The sequence below is a fragment of the Coregonus lavaretus genome (genome assembly GCF_964263955.1).
Source record: "Coregonus lavaretus genome assembly, contig: HAP1_SCAFFOLD_835, whole genome shotgun sequence".
Taxonomy (NCBI): Eukaryota; Metazoa; Chordata; class Actinopteri; order Salmoniformes; family Salmonidae; genus Coregonus; species Coregonus lavaretus.
The window spans coordinates 190,594-207,884 of record NW_028163540.1 but is presented as its reverse complement, the minus strand read 5'-3'; positions in this window follow the sequence as shown (position 1 = coordinate 207,884).

Genomic DNA, 17,291 nt, shown 5'->3' with positions numbered 1-17,291 from the left:
AGATAGTCAGTCTACACCATAACTGGTTGGTTCAGAGTAGAGAGTTCTAAAGATAGTCAGTCTACACCATAACTGGTGGTTCAGAGTAGAGAGTTCTAAAGATAGTCAGTCTACACCATAACTGGTTGGTTCAGAGTAGAGAGTTCTAAAGATAGTCAGTCTACACCACAACTGGTTGGTTCAGAGTAGAGAGTTCTAAAGATAGTCAGTCTACACCATAACTGGTTGGTTCAGAGTAGAGAGTTCTAAAGATAGTCAGTCTACACCATAACTGGTTGGTTCAGAGTAGAGAGTTCTAAAGATAGTCAGTCTACACCACAACTGGTTGGTTCAGAGTAGAGAGTTCTAAAGATAGTCAGTCTACACCACAACTGGTTGGTTCAGAGTAGAGAGTTCTAAAGATAGTCAGTCTACACCATAACTGGTTGGTTCAGAGTAGAGAGTTCTAAAGATAGTCAGTCTACACCATAACTGGTTGGTTCAGAGTAGAGAGTTCTAAAGATAGTCAGTCTACACCACAACTGGTTGGTTCAGAGTAGAGAGTTCTAAAGATAGTCAGTCTACACCACAACTGGTTGGTTCAGAGTAGAGAGTTCTAAAGATAGTCAGTCTACACCATAACTGGTGGTTCAGAGTAGAGAGTTCTAAAGATAGTCAGTCTACACCATAACTGGTTGGTTCAGAGTAGAGAGTTCTAAAGATAGTCAGTCTACACCATAACTGGTTGGTTCAGAGTAGAGAGTTCTAAAGATAGTCAGTCTACACCATAACTGGTTGGTTCAGAGTAGAAAGTTCTAAAGATAGTCAGTCTACACCATAACTGGTTGGTTCAGAGTAGAGAGTTCTAAAGATAGTCAGTCTACACCATAACTGGTTGGTTCAGAGTAGAGAGTTCTAAAGATAGTCAGTCTACACCACAACTGGTTGGTTCAGAGTAGAGAGTTCTAAAGATAGTCAGTCTACACCATAACTGGTTGGTTCAGAGTAGAGAGTTCTAAAGATAGTCAGTCTACACCATAACTGGTTGGTTCAGAGTAGAGAGTTCTAAAGATAGTCAGTCTACACCATAACTGGTTGGTTCAGAGTAGAGAGTTCTAAATATAGTCAGTCTACACCACAACTGGTTGGTTCAGAGTAGAGAGTTCTAAAGATAGTCAGTCTACACCACAACTGGTTGGTTCAGAGTAGAGAGTTCTAAAGATAGTCAGTCTACACCATAACTGGTTGGTTCAGAGTAGAGAGTTCTAAAGATAGTCAGTCTACACCATAACTGGTTGGTTCAGAGTAGAGAGTTCTAATGATAGTCAGTCTACACCACAACTGGTTGGTTCAGAGTAGAGAGTTCTAAAGATAGTCAGTCTACACCATAACTGGTTGGTTCAGAGTAGAGAGTTCTAAAGATAGTCAGTCTACACCACAACTGGTTGGTTCAGAGTAGAGAGTTCTAAAGATAGTCGTCTACACCACAACTGGTTGGTTCAGAGTAGAGAGTTCTAAAGATAGTCAGTCTACACCATAACTGGTTGGTTCAGAGTAGAGAGTTATAAAATGCCTATAACAAGGGGTGTTTCTTAAAATGAATACTACCGTGCTCCTAGCACGGGAGGGTCGGAGCATGAGTCCGAATCAAAGTATGCAAAACAGTGCACGGAGGGCACTTCTCGAATGCGTACTACGTTTGTACATATTTTGAAGCACGCATCAATGTGAGCTTCAACGGAAAGTATGCAAAGAAACATGATGCACCCACGTAAAAAAAATGACGCAACATTTCTTGAAATCAATGGCGGCCATTATTTGAGCTGAAGCAAGAGAAAATACACTCTGTGTTAATAAATACAGTGGGGGAAAAAAGTATTTAGTCAGCCACCAATTGTGCAAGTACTCCCACTTAAAAAGATGAGAGAGGCCTGTAATTTTCATCATAGGTCAACTATGACAGACAAAATGAAAAAAAAAAATCCAGAAAATCACATTGTAGGATTTTTAATGAATTTATTTGCAAATTATGGTGGAAAATAAGTATTTGGTCACCTACAAACAAGCAAGATTTCTGGCTCTCACAGACCTGTAACTTCTTATTTAAGAGGCTCCTCTGTCCTCCACTCGTTACCTGTATTAATGGCACCTGTTTGAACTTGTTATCAGTATAACAGACACCTGTCCACAACCTCAAACAGTCACACTCCAAAATCCACTATGGCCAAGACCAAAGAGCTGTCAAAGGACACCAGAAACAAAATTGTAGACCTGCACCAGGCTGGGAAGACTGAATCTGCAATAGGTAAGCAGCTTGGTTTGAAGAAATCAACTGTGGGAGCAATTATTAGGAAATGGAAGACATACAAGACCACTTATAATCTCCCTCGATCTGGGGCTCCACGCAAGATCTCACACCGTGGGGTCAAAATGATCACAAGAACGGTGAGCAAAAATCCCAGAACCACACGGGGGGACCTAGTGAATGAACTGCAGAGAGCTGGGACCAAAGTAACAAAGTCTACCATCAGTAACACACTACGCCGCCAGGGACTCAAATCCTGCAGTGCCAGACGTGTCCCCCTGCTTAAGCCAGTACATGTACATTTGTGGTCCTCTGTAGCTCAATTGGTAGAGCATGGCGCTTGTAACGCCAGGGTAGTGGGTTCGATCCCCGGGACCACCCGTACGTAAAAATGTATGCACGCATGACTGTAAGTCGCTTTGGATAAAAGCGTCTGCTAAATGGCATATTATTATTATTATTTATTATATTATATGTCCAAGCCCATCTGAAGTTTGCTAGAGTGCATTTGGATGATCCAGAAGAGGATTGGGAGAATGTCATATGGTCAGATGAAACCAAAATATAACTTTTTGGTAAAAACTCAACTCGTCGTGTTTGGAGGACAAAGAATGCTGAGTTGCATCCAAAGAACACTTTTTTTTATTTTTTTTATTTCACCTTTATTTAACCAGGTAAGCCAGTTGAGAACAAGTTCTCATTTACAACTGCGACCTGGCCAAGATAAAGCAAAGTAGTGCAATAAAAAACAACACAGATTTACATATGGGGTAAAAAACATAAAGTCAGAAATACAACAGAAAATATATATACAGTGTGTGCAAATGTAGCAAGTTATGGAGGTAAGGCAATAAATAGGCTAAAGTACAGAATAATTACAATAGTATTAACACTGGAATGCTAGATGTGCAAGAGATTATGTGCAAATAGAGATACTGGGGTGCAAAAGAGCAAAATAAATAACAATATAGGGATGAGGTAGTTGGGTGGGCTAATTTCAGATGGGCTGTGTACAGGTGCAGTGATCGGTAAGGTGCTCTGACAACTGATGCTTAAAGTTATTGAGGGAGATAAGAGTCTCCAGCGTCAGAGATTTTTGCAATTCGTTCCAGTCATTGGCAGCAGAGAACTGGAAGGAATGGCGGCCAAAGGAGGTGTTGGCTTTGGGAATGACCAGTGAGATATACCTGCTGGAGCGCAGACTACGGGTGGATGCTGCTATGGTGACCAATGAGCTAAGATAAGGCGGGGATTTGCCTAGCAGTGATTTATAGATGGCCTGGAGCCAGTGGGTTTGACGACGAACATGTAGTGAGGACCAGCCAACAAGAGCGTACAGGTCACAGTGGTGGGTAGTGTATGGGGCTTTGGAGACAAAACAGATGGCACTGTGATAGACTACATCCAATTTGCTGAGTAGAGTGTTGGAGGCTATTTTGTAAATGACATCGCCGAAGTCAAGGATCGGTAGGATAGTCAGTTTTACGAGGGCATGTTTGGCAGCATGAGTGAAGGAGGCTTTGTTGTGAAATAGGAAGCCGATTCTAGATTTAACTTTGGATTGGAGATTCTTTATGCGAGTCTGGAAGTTGAGTTTACAGTCTAACCAGACACCTAGGTATTTATAGTTGTCCACATACTCTAGGTCAGACCCGTCGAGAGTGGTGATTCTAGTCGGGTGGGCGGGTGCCAGCAGCGTTCGATTGAAAAGCATGCATTTAGTTTTACTAGTGTTTAAGAGCAGTTGGAGGCTACTGAAGGATTGTTGTATGGCATTGAAGCTCGTTTGGAGGTTTGTTAACACAGTGTCCAATGAAGGGCCAGATGTATACAAAATGGTGTCGTCTGCGTAGAGGTGGATCTGAGAGTCACCAGCAGCAAGAGCGACATCATTGATATACACGGAGAAAAGTGTCGGCCCAAGAATTGAACCCTGTGGCACCCCCATAGAGACTGCCATAGGTCCAGACAACAGGCCCTCCGATTTGACACACTGAACTCTATCTGAGAAGTAGTTGGTGAACCAGGCGAGGCAGTCATTCGACCATACCTACTGTGAAGCATGGGGGTGGAAACATCATGCTTTGGGGCTGTTTTTCTGCAAAGGGACCAGGACGACTGATCCGTGTAAAGGAAAGAATGAATGGGGCCATGTTTCGTGAGATTCTAAGTGAAAACCTCCTTCCATCAGCAAGGGCATTGAAGATGAAACGTGGCTGGGTCTTTCAGCATGACAATGAACCCAAACACACCGCCCGGGCAACAAAGGAGTGGCTTCGCAAGAAGCATTTCAAGGTCCTGGAGTGGCCTAGCCAGTCTCCAGATCTCAACCCCATAGAACATCTTTGGAGGGAGTTGAAAGTCCGTGTTGCCCAGCGACAGCCCCAAAACATCACTGCTCTAGAGGAGATCTGCATGGAGGAATGGGCCAAAATACCAGCAACAGTGTGTGAAAACCTTGTGAAGACTTACAGAAAACGTTTGACCTGTGTCATTGCCAACAAAGGGTATATACCAAAGTATTGAGAAACTTTTGTTATTGACCAAATACTTATTTTCCACCATAATTTGCAAATAAATTCATAAAAAATCCTACAATGTGATTTTCAGGATTTTTTTTTCTCATTTTGTCTGTCATAGTTGACGTGTACCTATGATGAAAATTACAGGCCTCTCTCATCTTTTTAAGTGGGAGAACTTGCACAATTGGTGGCTGACTAAATACTTTTTTCCCCCACTGTCCATGCTGTGTTAAAGTTTACCTGCCTACATACCATAGATCGCAGCCCATAGTAAGTCAATAGGGCTAACTGGCTAGCTACTAGTACTGTTAGCTAGCCAGATAGCCACAAATAATTGTTAGCTAGCTACCCACAAAGAATTGACATCCATCTTGCATAATATTAGTTTTAGGTCATTTTTGCATGTTAAACTATCTGGTTAGCTAGATTATTACGATTCACATATAGCTAGCTGATAATTATGAAGTAAAACGTTTGCTTTGTGTATATCTTGTTTCGTCTATTGTTGCCATTGTCAGGTCTGGAAGAAGGTTAAATGAATGGGGAGATGCAGCGTGAGTTAATACAGTAGGGGGGAGTGCTTCTCAAATGTAATGTTTTATGTGTTCTCCACACTCTCGTCCTCACAAGAACGTACTCAAGAGAACGTCGTTGGAGAATGCACTCGGAGCATGACAGTGTGGAGCACGGTAGTATGCATATTGAGAAACACCCAAGGACTTGGGCTATGTGATGCTGTTCTCTGTAGCTAAGCATGGAGAAAACATGCACTAGTAATGTGGGGGTGATCGAGAAAGGGAATACTTGAAAATATAACCTTGAAAAAGGATGTGAGAGAAAGACAGAATTCTCAACTGGCAATCAAATCAAATGTATTTATAAAGCCCTTTTTACGTCAACAAATGTCACACAGTGTTTATACAAAAACTCAGCTTAAAACCCCAAACAGCAACCAATGGAGACGTAGAACCACGGTGGTTAGGAAAAGCTCCCTAGAAAGGCAGGAACCTAGGAAGAAACCTAGAGAGGAACCAGGCTCTGAGGGGTGGCCAGTCGTCTTCTGGCTGTACTGGGTAGAGAGGAACCAGGCTCTGAGGGGTGGCCAGTCGTCTTCTGGTTGTACTGGGTGAGGGGTGGCCAGTCGTCTTCTGGCTGTGCCGTGCGGAGACTATAAGAGTACATGGGCCATTAAGGCCAGATCGTTCTTCAAGGTGTTCAAACGTTCATAGATGACCAGCAGGGTCAAATAATAATAACAATCCTTTCAGTGCCAAAAATAAAACAATGCAAAGCTCATAACAAGGACTTGGGCTATGGGACACTGTTCTCTGTAGCTCTTTGCTAAGCATGGAGAAAATATACAATGCAGTGAAGGTGTTCGATTTAGAGAGAGAACGCAAAACTCACGCTGACTGCTTAGTTCTTAGAAGTGCCCTGCGGTGTGAAAACACACATCTCTTCTGAGATGACCTGTTTTTAAGGAGAGCGGAAGGGGTAGCCTTGAAAAGGAGGGAACACAAATACAGGGTGGAAGAGCTGTGGGAATAGGATTCGATCCCTCACAAGCAGGGGATGTGTGTTTTCACACGTAACGATGGCAGCGGCCTTAACCACCCGACCAACCCCAGACACTCATATCTGTGTATGATTTGTATGTTGCCTGCGAGGGGTGACTCTAGACAACCCCTATTACAGTTGTGAACAGTACGATTGCTAATAGCAAAATAAATGGATTTAGAGAAATGTCCAAAAGAACCGTGAGTAGTTTCACTCCGGTCTCTGTGGTCTCTCTGAGGGTTGTGCAGAACCTTGAGTAGTAACAATTGCTCCCAGTGCGCCGATGACGCGGAGTTCGATTAAGACTGATTCAGAGGGGTTGGGTTAAATACGGAAGACACATTTCAGTTGAATGCATTCAGTTGTGCAACTGCCTAGGTATCTCCCCCTTTCCTTTCCCTTTCACTCCATATTCAATCCAATCTAACTACTGTGCCTCACCTCCAGGGTTGGGGTCAATTCCATTTCAATTCCAATTAATTCAGGAAGTACACTGAAGTTCCAATTCCAATTCTCTTCAATGCTTAAGTTCAGGTAGACCTTTGCGCTTCAGCAAACAAAGGAGGGGTGTTCAACAACAATGACAAGAATCATGAGAAGGGCTTACCAAGAAACATTTCCAGTACTCAACAAAAAAAGAAGAGATTGATTTTGTTTAGCTCACTTTAATCCATTGTACAGGATGAGAAAAGGTGACTGACGTTTCGAAGTCAAGCTGATGTCTTCCTCAGATGCTTTCCAATTAGGGAAGTTTTCAATTGGAATTGACATTGGTTGACTTTCTGAATTGACTGGAATGTAAATGTTATTGACCCCAACCCTTCTCCCCTCCCCTTCTATCTCCACCCATATTCCTTGGCGTACACATCACCGACAAACTCAAATGGTCCACCCACGCAGACAGTGTGGTGAAGAAGGTGCAACAGAGCCTCTTCAACCTCAGGAGGCTGAAGAAATGTGGCTTGGCACCTAAAACCCTCACAAACTTTTACAAATGCACAATTGAGAGCATCCTGTCGGGCTGTATCACCGCCTGGTATGGCAACTGCACTTCCTGCAACCGCAGGGCTCTCCAGAGGGTGGTGCGGTCTCTCGAACGCATTACCGGGGGCAAACTACCCGCCCTCCAAGACACATACAGCACCCGATGTCACATTGAAGGCCAAAAAGATCATCAAGGACATCAACCACCCGAGCCACTGCCTGTTCACCCCGCTATCATCCAGAAGGCGAGGTCAGTACAGGTGCATCAAAGCTGGGACCGAGAGAATGAAAAACAGCTTCTATCTCAAGGCCATCAGACTGTTAAATAGCCATCACTAGCACATTAGAGGCTGCTGCCGCCTATTGAAATCACTGGCCACTTTAAGAAATGGAACACTAGTCACTTTAATAATGTTTACATATCTTGCACTACTCATCTCATATGTATATGTATATACTGCATTATATTCTATAATATTCTACTGTATCTTAGTCCATGCCGCTCTGTCATTGCTTGTCCATATATGTATATATTCTTAAATCCCATTCCTTACTAGTTTTGTGCATTTGGGTATATGTTGTGAAATTGTTAGATATTACTTGTTAGATATTACTGCACTGCCGGAGCTGGAAGCACAAGCATTTCGCTACACCCGCTATAACATCTGCTAAACACGTGTATGTGACAAATAACATTTGATTTGATTTGATCAGTCTAAATAAAGCCTGAAAAGTATGAAACTGCTCATTCTTTCTGAGGGATGACTCTAAGCATCTCGGCCTCCACATTGCAGGCGCTGTGTGGACTCATAAGAAACACACACAGCATGCACAATGAGGATGCAGGGAAACCCAATAACGAAGCAGCTCATTGGCGGATAGATGGATTGATCTGGTCATTTGATTGGACTATACTTATTATCAAGACTACTTGGTGTAGAAGTTGTGGTGTATTATTGCCATAGAAATGTTAGCTGTTAAAATCAGATCCAACAAAAATATCAAGGGGTTAGAAATCCAGGGATTAAAAACAGAGGTGTCATTGATGATTCATGTTTTCTTTTAAATCCACAATTTGAATCCCTCCACAGCCTCATAGAGGATCTAGATACTTTTTCTAACCTCTCTGGATTAAAACCAAATTATGATAAGTGTACTGTATTACGTATTGGATCACTAAAAAATACAACTTTTAAGCTGATCGAGCCCCTAAAAAAAATAGTTGTGGTGTGCTGGCTCTCTAACAAAGATCGCAACAAATTGTCTGACCGCTGAAGGGGTGCTCAGTCCCAATTGTTAAAGGAAGGTTCAGGATGGCAACTTTATTCCCTTCAATTAACTTTATTGCTGATATGTTTCATAGACAAAGCAATATGTGTGTTGCAAAACTGCTTTGATAAAGGTGCCCCGAAACGCATCAGCAATCAATTTCATTGAAGGGAATTAAGCTGCAGTCCTGAACATTATTTTACACTGACAAAGATGACAAAGATGTCCTCCAGCGATTTTTGAACTTTTGCCGTTGAAAATCAATATCCCAAGTATAAATACAGTAAAGTAAACACACTAAAGGGTAAAAAATATGTTTTGAGCAAAATAGTGTTTCTTAGACACAACTGAAAACTTCAAGGAGAAGGGCATTCAAGGAGTTGGTCTACTGGGAATCTGTGATGTCATCGGCCTCCCCCTTTGCTTGAGGAACAATAGAGGAAAGCCCCTCCCTCCCCACTTGTTATGTCATGACTTACCTGGACCACCTATTGAGATGTGTATTTTGGGTGAAAAGGAGACTGGAGTGACACTTTAATATAAGTAACTCTCCTACATCAACAAGATGGCAATGGCTGTTCTGCAATCTGTCATTCTGTGATCTCTCTCCAAAGACAAGCAAGGCAAAAACTTTTAAACAAAATTTAGATTCTTAATGTTAAAGCTGCAACATGTAACTTTTTGGGTGGCCCGACCAAATTCACATAGAAATGTGAGTTATAGATCTGTCATTCTCATTGAAAGCAAGTCCAAGAAGCGGTAGATCTGTGGGCTATTTCTATGCTTCCCGCTCCTAAGTTTAGTTTTTGCTTTCGGTGTTGTACATCAGCTTTAAACAGCTGAAAATACAATATTGTTGATTATTCAAAAGATATTTCCCAGTGGTGTAGATGGTACAATGATTCTCTACAAAATGCTTGTTTTGTCACATAACCTGAAATTAGACTGTTAGAATTTTTTGCAAACAAGAAAATCGTGGAGCGATTTCTGCATATTGCACCTTTAAGAAAAGGAAAAACTTTTTTTGGTTTTTTTTCTCCCACAAAATGTAAATCCCAGTGCAGCTGGCTGGCCTGCTCTTTCTCTTCACTAATGATGCCAGTGTGTGTTCAGTCTTCAGTCTGTTGCCTGTAGAATATACTATCCTATTCATTGATGATAGGCCCTGCTTTACTGAAGTTGTGAGACATTGCTATTTTACTTGTCATTTAGCAGACACTCTTATCCAGAGCAACTTTCAGGAGCAATTAGGGTTAAGTGCCTTGCTCAAGGGCACATCGACAGATTTTTCACCTAGTCGGCTCGGGGATTAGAACCAGCGACCTTTCAGTTACTGGCACTACACTCTTAACCATTAAGCTACCTGCCGCCAGTCATGCTAGCCTAGAAATTGCGAAATACAGCATTCCATTGCGAGATACAGCCTTTGATTGCCGATAGATAAGCCTGGTGCACGGTTCTGACTCAGTCTGCCTGGTGGCCGACCTGCCTATGCTGTGCCCCTCCCCCCACTCTCTCTGTCCCTCGCTAGCTCGCTATGAAAGATGCAAGTGTGTGTGTTCTTGGAAGTACGGCAAATTATCAGTCTCCTTCATTCCAAAAATACCAGGGGTTGCATTAGCTTTCAGAAATCAGCATTTTCAAAAAGACCAGAAAGAATCTGTGTTTTAAACCATTTCACCTGCGTTTCATATTGAAAGTCAACAATGTTTTTTTTGCTTCAATAGAGTGACAAGGGACTATATATTTTCTTCACACAAAACACATTAATGCAACACATTAGCCAGAAAATAATTTTACATCAAGATGAGAACAGAAGTGCAACACTATTTGAATAGCAGCCACAAATAAGTAAATTAGCTTACAATGAAAAAACAAGGTCTTTTTTGCAAAAACAATGCATTTTAACATGCTACTGGAGAAAAACAACACTGGAGGAAAGATGGCACTGTAGCTCAATTGGTAGAGCATGGCGCTTGTAACGCCAGGGTAGTGGGTTCGATCCCCGGGACCATCCATACGTAAAAATGTATGCACACATGGCTGTAAGTTGCTTTGGATAAAAGCGTCTGCTAAATGGCATATTTTTATTAGAAAAGGAGCTTACACATCTGTCAGAGCTGTCTGGTGAGCCAATGAGAGCCAAGATATTTCATCCTAGTGGAGAAGTGCAACTGAAGCACGAAATTAGTCCTTTTACATTCATGATTTGGCGCGAACCCTGACTGAAGTCAAGCAGAATTTACAATAAGAAGCATTTTAGCAAGATATTTTCTCTGCGTTTTATATTTCCTTTTTTTTTCGTGAAAAATACAGAATCCTGCGTTAACGCTGGAAACCACTGAAATACTGAAATCTTAGGAGTCGATTCCTAGCGGAATATGTTTTTTCTTTCTACTAAATAAGTCACGTATTTAACAAACTTTAAAGTACTTTTTTATTAGGAGAGAGAGATTATTTGATTGACATTTTTTGCACGCCTAGTGATGGACGTTTGTACCGCTTCAGAAGCAGCATTCCTTTACAGTAAAGTTTAGTGGAGCTTCAAAACTATCTCCATAGAAGGTTTTGTGTTTTGTAGGGCGACGCCTTTGCTGACCTCGGCCTTAAGTCGCCGGAGCTTCATGTGAGTCAGCCACTCGGTTTTGACCTTTGACCTAAACGAGCAACCTGAAGCTCGTTTAGTTGAAACTAATTAGTGATACAGGATAATTTTTTTCTTCATGCCCGTAATGTTAATGTAAGTTTAGGATTGGGGGTAAAGTAACTTCATCCTAGATCTGTGGTTTTGGGCAACGTCTACCTTGTAAGAATGGCCATTTCTGGTTCTGGTTCTTTCTCAATACTCTGAAATGACTTCCTTTCTTCCAAATTTTTTTTTTTTCATAAACACCTGATTGCTAGGTGAAAGGACTGGATAGGTTTCCACTATTCTGCTTTCACCTGTCAGATCAGTCAGTGATTACTTAGGAAAGGAAGATAAGACTATTGACACCCAGCCACATTCTGTTTTTCTCCCTTTTTAAAAAAAACTTGAGCTGCTACAGGTTGCCTCAGTGCGGATGATGCTGAGTGGGTTCACTTGTGTTGAATTCTCAAACACACTAAAAGCCTTTGATAAATTGTTTTCATTTGTCTCTAAATAAAGTGGATTTAAAAGACAGACCGCTTAATGCAAAGCCGGACCTATTTTATGTGACTTAGCTGTTTTATACATGATGCATCATTTATTATTTGTAGTAAATTCATTATTTATGTACATTGAAATAGTAAGAAATACAAAAACAAATATCATTTTTGTTTGGGGCGCACTGACTCTCTTGCACTGGCTCTATGCACACTCACACATACTACACTAGCACTGTGGTTTTGGGCAACTTCTACCTTGTAAGGATGGCCATTTCTGGTTCTGGTTCTTTCTCAATACTCTGAAATGACTTCCTTTCTTCATTCAGATGAAGTACTCCTGAGTGGCGCAGTGTACTCCTGAGTGGCGCAGTGGTCTAAGGCACTGCATCGCAGCGCTAACTGTGCCACTAGAGATCCTGGTTCGAATCCAGGCTCTGTCGCAGCCGGCCGCGACCGGGAGACTCATGGGCGGCGCACAATTGGCCCAGCGTCGTCCAGGGTAGGGGAGGGAATGGCCGGCAGGGATGTAGCTCAGTTGATAGACATGGCGTTTGCAACGCCAGGGTTGTGGGTTCGTTTCCCACGGGGGGCAAGTATAAAAAAATATATGTATTCACTAACTGTAAGTCGCTCTGGATAAGAGCGTCTGCTAAATGACTAAAATGTAAATGTTGTAGTGTACCCTTACAGACAAACGAACAAGGGTATATGACTGCGGTAGATTTAACTTCAAGCCCTAGGGGTCATACATAAGTAATTAGACCATTATTCTGCATTGTGGAATTAGATGATAGTTTTAACGGAAAACCAAGAAAAAAACAATTGCAGTTTAGCCTTAAACTAATCAAAATTGTCCAGTTGTCACATCCCTACATCTCATAGTCCACTAAAGAATAATTATCAAAGACCATTGAACACTTTTAGTGAATAGAGAACCACTTAATACCCTTGACCAATCACATCCCTCAGATGGTAATAGCTGTTCTGTAGTGATCACAGTACCAACCAGGTCCACTTCCTGTGGCTGGACTTGGCTTCAGATACAACATCACTAAAACCCACAACCTGACTGTACTGTATTGTATTTAACTGTATTGTACTGTACTGTACTGTATTGTATTTAACTGTATTGTACTGTATTGTATTGTATTGTATTGTATTGTACTGTATTGTATTGTACTGTATTGTACTGTACTGTATTGTATTGTATTGTATTGTACTGTATTGTATTGTACTGTATTTTATTGTATTGTACTGTACTGTACTGTATTGTACTGTACTGTATTGCATTGTACTGTATTGTACTGTATTGTACTGTATTGTACTGTACTATATTGTAATGTACTGTATTGTACTATATTGTACTGTATTCTATTGTACTGTATTTTACTGTATTGTACTGTATTGTACTGTATTGTACTGTATTTTACTGTATTGTACTGTGTTTATTGTACTGTACTCTATTGTATTGTAATGTCCTGTATTATACTGTATTGTACTGTATTTTATTGTACTGTATTGTACTGTATTGTATTGTGTTGTATTGAACTGTATTGTACTGTACTGTACTGTATTGTACTGTACTGTACTGTATTGTACTGTATTGTATTGTACTGTGTTTATTGTATTGTACTGTACTGTTCTCATACTAATAACCATATAATATATATAAACTAATCAAAATTGTCCAGTTGTCACATCCCTACATCTCATAGTCCACTAAAGAATAATTATCAAAGACCATTGAACACTTTTAGTGAATAGAGAACCACTTAATACCCTTGACCAATCACATCCCTCAGATGGTAATAGCTGTTCTGTAGTGATCACAGTACCAACCAGGTCCACTTACTGTGGCTGGACTTGGCTTCAGATACAACATCACTAAAACCCACAACCTGACTGTACTGTATTGTATTTAACTGTATTGTACTGTACTGTACTGTATTGTATTTAACTGTATTGTACTGTATTGTATTGTACTGTACTGTACTGTACTGTACTGTATTGTATTGTATTGTACTGTACTGTATTGCATTGTACTGTATTGTACTGTACTATATTGTAATGTACTGTATTGTACTATATTGTACTGTATTCTATTGTACTGTATTTTACTGTATTGTAATGTATTGTACTGTATTGTACTGTATTTTACTGTATTGTACTGTGTTTATTGTACTGTACTGTATTGTATTGTAATGTCCTGTATTATACTGTATTGTACTGTATTTTATTGTACTGTATTGTACTGTATTGTATTGTGTTGTATTGTACTGTATTGTACTGTACTGTACTGCATTGTACTGTACTGTATTTTATTGTACTGTATTTTACTGTATTGTACTGTATTGTATTGTACTGTATTGGATTGTACTGTATTGTACTGTATTTTACTGTATTTTATTGTACTGTGTTTATTGTATTGTACTGTACTGTTCTCATACTAATAACCATATATCAGAAAGGACGGGAGTGCCTTAACAAAGACGAGAGCTGGCTGTTTTAGATAAACTGAACGAAAGCAACATGCAACAATTTCAACGATTTTACTGAGTTAAAATTCATATAAGGAAATCATTCAATTGAAATAAATACATTAGGCCCTGATCTATGGATTTCACATGACTGGGCAGGGGCGCAACTATGGGTGGGCCTGGGAGGGCATAGGCCCACCCACTTCGGAGCCAGGTCCAGCAAATCAGAAGAAGTTTTTCCCCACAAAAGGGCTTTATTACAGACAGAAATACTCCTCAGTTTCATCAGCTGTCCGGGTGGCTGGTCTCAGACGATCCCGCAGGTGAAGAAGCCGCATGTGGAGGTCCTGGGCTGTCGTGGTTACACGTGGTCTGTGGTTGTGTGGCCGGTTGGACGTACTGCCAAATTCTCTAAAACAACATGTTATGTTAGAGAAATGAACATTCAGTTCTCTGGCAACAGCTCTGGTGGACATTCCTGCAGTCAGCAAAACTCAAGACACCTGTGGCATTGTGTTGTGTGACAAAACTGCACATTTTAGAGTGGCCTTTTATTGTCCCCAACACAAGGTGCACCTGTGTAATGATCACGCTGTTTAATCAGCTTCTTGATATGCCAAACCTGTCAGGTGGATGGATTGTCTTGGCAAAAGATAAATGCTCACTAACAGGGATGTAAACAAATTTGTGCACAAAATTTGAGCGAAATATGCTGTTTGTAGGCATCGAAAATGTCAGTGATTTTTTATTTCAGCTTATGAAACACTTTACATGTTGCGTTTATATTTTTGTTCAGTATATTTAGCAGTAAACTAGCGTAACTTGCACACACAAGTGAGCACACACACACTATGTTGTACGCACGGACTTAAAGCTGCAATCTGCAGTTCAAAGAATAACAAAGTGGGATCCCCGCCACTTTTTTTTTTGTAAACAGCTGAGAGATGGGGCTGGAGAAATGTAACCACTCTCAAATGTATAGACAGATCTATGGATGCAAGGACTGACCCTCCATGAGATCAAATTATATTTTTAACCATGTTTTGATGCTATATAGAACACAGTGGCCTCCATCAATCTTATATAGAATAAGTTTTAAACCACCAAGACTTCCTAGAGCTGGACACCCAGCCAAACTGAGCAATCGGGGGAGAAGGGCCTTGGTCAAGGAGGTGACCAAGAACCCAATGGTCACTCTGACAGAGCTCCAGAGTTCCTCTGTAGAGATGGGAGAACCTTCCAGAAGGACAACCATCTCTGCCAATCAGGCCTTTATGGTAGAGTGGCCAGACGGAGGCCATGACAGCCCTCCTGGAGTTTGCCAAAAGGCACCTAAACGACTCTCAGACCATGACAAACAAGATTATCTGGTCTGATGAAACCAAGATTGAACTCTTTGGCCTGAATGCCAAGTGTCACGTCTGGAGGAAACCTGGCACCATCCCTACGGTGAAGAATGGTGGTGACAGCATCATGATGTGGGGATGTTTTTCAGAGGCAGGGACTCGGAGACAAGTCAGGATCGAAGGAAAGATGAACGGCGCAAAGTACAGAGAGATCCTTGATGAAAACCTGCTCCAGAGCGCTCAGGACCTCAGACTGGGGCAAAGGTACACCTTCCAACAGGACAATGACCCTAAGCACACAGCCAAACCCCTTGGGTGACCCAGCCAGAGCCCGGACTTGAACCCGATCAAACATCTCTGGAGAGACCTGAAAATAGCTGTGCAGTGATGCTCCCCAGCCAACCTGACAGAGCTTGAGAGGATTTGCAGAGAAGAATGGGAGAAACTCCCCAAATACAGGTGTGCCAAGCTTGTAGCGTCATACTCAAGAAGACTTGAGGCTGTAATCGCTGCCAAAGGTGATTCAACAACGTACTGAGTAAAGGGTCTGAATACTTACAGTGGGGAGAACAAGAATTTGATCCACTGCCGATTTTGCAGGTTTTCCTACTTACAAAGCATGTAGAGGTCTGTAATTCTTATCATAGGTACACTTCAACTGTGAGAGACGGAATCTAAAACAAAAATTTAGAAAATCACATTGTATGATTTTTAAGTAATTAATTTGCATTTTATTGCATGACATAAGTATTTGATCACCTACCAACCAGTAAGAATTCCGTCTCTCACGGACCTGTTAGTTTTTCTTTAAGAAGCCCTCCTGTTCTCCACTCATTACCTGTATTACCTGCACCTGTTTGAACTCGTTACCTGTATAAAAGACACCTGTCCACACACTCAATCAAACAGACTCCAACCTCTCCACAATGGCCAAGACCAGAGAGCTGTGTAAGGACATCAGGGATAAAATTGTAGACCTGCACAAGGCTGGGATGGGCTACAGGACAATAGGCAAGCAGCTTGGTGAGAAGGCAACAACTGTTGGCACAATTATTAGAAAATGGAAGAAGTTCAAGATGACGGTCAATCACCCTAGGTCTGGGGCTCCATGCAAGATCTCACCTCGTGGGGCATCAATGACCATGAGGAAGGTGAGGGATCAGCCCAGAACTACACGGCAGGACCTGGTCAATGACCTGAAGAGAGCTGGGACCACAGTTTCAAAGAAAACCATTAGTAACACACTATGCCGTCATGGATTAAAATCCTACAGCGCACGCAAGGTCCCCCTGCTCAAGCCAGCGCATGTCCAGGCCCGTCTGAAGTTTGCCAATGACCATCTGGATAATAATAATAATAATAATAATATGCCATTTAGCAGACGCTTTTATCCAAAGCGACTTACAGTCATGCGTGCATACATTTTTGTGTATGGGTGGTCCCGGGGATCGAACCCACTACCTTGGCGTTACAAGCGCCGTGCTCTACCAGCTGAGCTACAGAGGTGATCCAAAGGAGATGATCCAAAGGAGGAATGGGAGAAGGTCATGTGGTCTGATGAGACAAAAATATAGCTTTTTTAAATCCATTTTAGAATAAGGCTGCACCGTAACAAAATGTGGAAAAAGTCAAGGGGTCTGAGTACTTTCTGAATGATAATATAATTCATTTAAAAGTCAAAAAATGTTTTTAGAAAATAAATTATTGTGTGGAATCAAACTCT